The following is a 3835-nucleotide window of genomic DNA, read 5'->3' as shown; positions in this document are numbered from 1 at the left end:
CATTTCTGATTTATTTATTTGCATCTTCTCTCTTATTTTCTTTCTCAGTCTAGCGAAGAGTTTGTGAATTTTGTTGATCTTCTCAAAGAACCAAATTTTAGTTTTGGTGATTCTCTCTATTGTTTTTTTGTTCTTGACTTCATTTAGTTTTGCTATAATTGTTACTATTTCTTTCCTTTGGCTTGGTTTGGGGTGAATTTGCTGTTCTTTTTCTAGTTTCTCCAGGTGTATAGTTAGATCTTCAAATATAGCTCTTTCTTCTTCTTCTTTTTAGTCCAATAAGAACCCACAACTTTATTAAAGGTAAAAACAGTACAAATTTCAAACCAAGCTGAAGTTATTCTTTTGAAACATCAAAAAAGTCCTCATTTTCAGATAGTTACATTGTTAATTCCATATTAGTATTTCCAATATATTACTGTTGTTCTTCAGGTCTTGGCCTGCCTTTGCTCTTGATGCATTTGCTTGTGACATGACTAATTCTATGTCCTTAACTTCCACACTTGTTTCCTCAACCTCTTCCTCTTCACATTCCTCTTGTGCATTTGGAATCTGTGTGTTCTCTTGAATTTCTCTGCAGTTGTTAGTTTTGCTTGTTGAGATAAATCCTCAATCTTGGCTTCCCCCAAAACTATATAGGTATCTGATGCTGGGTGCCTGTAAACATCTGGCTTTGTGAGGACAAAGATTTCCAGATAGTGACTCTAGTAAGCCCAGTAACCTGTTGAAGACCCAGTTTGGACATAGCCTTCCATGCCTTCTTTTCACTCTGGCTCTGTTTTGCTTTACCGACTGGTTCTTCATTGATTTCAGCTGCTGTCACCAGCTGGGCCTATTGTGTGGTTGCTTATGTGGAATCTTGTTCCTTCATCTCTGGTATTGATTCATCACTTTCAGATTCTGTTCGAGACCCTGACTCAGCCTCGGGCTGTGGCAACCTCTGCTCTGTACCAGAGATGGTTCCTGTGGCTTAACCAGACATTTTGTATGACAGACTTAGAACCAAGATGGCAGCAGAAAGAGAGCAAGCAAGCAAAAGCATGATCCACACCTGTTGCAGAAGGAAGCCTGGTCCCCCATAAGTTTTGATATACTGTCTTCTCATTTTATTTGTCTCAAGATATTTGCTGAATTCTCTTGTAATTTCTTCTTTGGTCCACTGATTTTATTTAAAAGTATTGTTTAATCTTCATATATTTATGATTTTCCCTTTTTCCATCCATTATTGATTTTCATCTTCATTCTATTATGATTAGAGAAAATGTTTTGTATAATTTAAATCTTCTTAAATTTATTAAATTTTGCCTGGTGACCTAACACATGATCTATCCTGGAGAAGGATCCATAAGCACTCGAAAAGAATGTATATCCTTCTTTGGGGTGCAATGCTCTACAGTTGTCTGTTAGGTCTAGTTTATTTATCACATTATTCAATCTCTCTGTTTCTTTATTTATTCTCTGTTCAGATAATCTATCCAAGGCTGACATTGGTTAATTCAAGTCTCCAACTATTGTAGAGATGACTATTTCTCCCTTTGCTTTTGTCAATGTGTTCCTCATATATTATATCTTGGACACTCAGGTTAGGTGCATAAATATTTATTATAGTTATTTCTTCTTGGTGAATTTCCCCCTTTTAAAATATATAATGACTGTTTCCATCTCTTATAACAGTTTTGCATTGAAATCTATTTTGTCTGATATTAGCATTGCTACTCCAGCTCTTTTTTTGGTTACTATTTGCATGGAATATCTTTTTTCCAACCTTTTACTTTTAACCTGGTTGTATCCTTATGTCTGAGGTGATGTCTTATAGACAACATATAGATGGTTCAAATTTTTTAATCCATTCTTTCAGTCAATGCCTTTTGAACGGGGAGTTTAAGCCATTAACATTCAATATTATTATTGTAAGGGCATTATTTATTTCATCCATTTTGTCCATTGGCCTTCTGTTGTCATATCTTTCTATTGCCTGTTCTTTTACCCTTTAATTTACCCTTCTTAATAGTCTTCATTTCCACACTCTTCTTCAAGTCTCTTTCCCTTGTTTTTTCCTTTCAGGAAACAACACTCCCTTTAGTCTCTTTTATAATTCTGACCTTTTGGTAACATATCAGTTTGTCTTTGTCTGTTAAGACTTTGAACTCACTCTTACTTTTTTCTTTTTTCTTTTTAGTTTTTTTAATTTTTTTAAAAATACTTAGGTTACCTAAATAGTACATAAAAAAGTAGGAGATTCTGAGACAACCAGCAAGATGGCAGTGGAGTAAGGAGCTCCTAGAGTCAGCTCCTGTTGCAGGGCAGTTAGAAACACCCAGAGCTATCTGAAGCACCTGTTTGGGGGCCCGAGGAGACCAGAAGAGCATCCTGTGGCATTCTTGAAGGAATGGAAGGAAGAGAACACCCATCTGCAGAGAAGACTCATAAGTAGAGTGCTCCACACTGTGGAGGCCAGGCTCATCCTCCATTGGAGGCCCAAGCTGCCTCAGGAACTATTCTTTGGCTGGAATTGGAGGCTCCACTTCCCAAAAACAGGGGAGAAAGAGACAGTTGGGCACCAATTTCAGCTACTGATGAGTAAATTCGGTGGGCTAATGTATAATCCTAAGAACAGCTGAAGTTTGAACTTGTCCAAGTCGGAAGGAGGCCAGGAGCCACCATCTTAACTCTGTGTCTGGCAGAAGGGGAAGTGGGGTGGACTAAAAATCACAGTGCTAGTAGGGATTGGCTTCTTTCCATCCAGATCAGATTGCAGCTCTAGCATATGTGCAACCCCACCTCCAGCAGGGAGGAAGCTGGGGGGACCTGTGTCAGCCTCTCTGGGAAATTATAGGCCATGCTGTGGAGGCCAGTGATCATCCTACTTTGGCAGTACAAGCTGCCACAGGAGCTATTCTTGGCAGAAATCGGAAGCTCCATTTTCCAAAAACAAGGAAGGAAGAAACAGTTGGCCACTGATTTCAGTTAATTAGTAAATTCAGCTGGCTAAAGTATAATCCTATGAACAGCTAAAGTTTGAACCTGTTTAAGTAAGAAAGAGACCAGTAGTCAGCATTTTGACTCAGCTGCCAGCATGAGGGGAAGCTGGGCTGACCAAAAAATCATAGGGACAGTAGGGACCAGTTTCTTTCACACAGATTGGCCTGCAGTCCTAGCCTAGGCTTCAGCCCCACCTCCAGCAGGGAGGAAGCTGGCAGGCCCTGCACCAGCCTATCCAGGTAATTGCAGATACGTTTGGCTGACACAGACTGAATAAATGGAACTATACAGGGGCAATTATGGTCATCGTGTACCTGCACTGCATAGATTTCTGCCCATACTTGCAGTTCCATCCCTGCCCCAGGCAGGGGAGAAAGGGGCATGAAGCTTCATGAGTTTCTCTGGGCAACTACCATCTAGGCCTGCATGACTTGGATTATTCCACATAGTTGTTACTCTGCCCCTACCCCTGGCAAAGGAGAAAGTTGGGGGAAGCTTCATTGGTCCCTGGGACAATGAGGGCAGCTTGAGCCTCCACAGCTTATAGCACCACTACATACTTGACACCTACTGCACAACCAGCAAGGTAGAAAGGGCAGGAAGCCCTAAACTAAAGTAAAAAAACTTCACCCAGAATTTATACATCTAGTAAGCCAGATGCTAAGACATTGACAAAAAAAAAATTACAATCCACACCGAGAAACAGGAAGATATGGCCCAAATAAAGGAATAAGCTAAGCCTCTAGATGACATAAAAGAGTTGAGACAACTAAAATAGATGTTCAAACTAATCTCCTTCATAACTTCAATGAGATGGCTAAAGAGATTAAGGATATTAAAAAGACATTGGGGG

The 3835-nt window shown here is 39.8% G+C and overlaps 1 pseudogene; it reads right to left on the bottom strand.

The window, feature by feature from the left end:
• Positions 1–387: 387 nt before the first annotated feature.
• Positions 388–982, bottom strand: LOC101411146 (nascent polypeptide-associated complex subunit alpha pseudogene; annotated as a pseudogene).
• Positions 983–3835: the final 2853 nt, after the last annotated feature.

Source organism: Dasypus novemcinctus, chromosome 16 (assembly GCF_030445035.2).
Source record: "Dasypus novemcinctus isolate mDasNov1 chromosome 16, mDasNov1.1.hap2, whole genome shotgun sequence".
NCBI lineage: Eukaryota > Metazoa > Chordata > Mammalia > Cingulata > Dasypodidae > Dasypus > Dasypus novemcinctus.
Note: the sequence above shows the minus strand (reverse complement) of the source record. Positions and strands in the feature narration are given on the sequence as shown.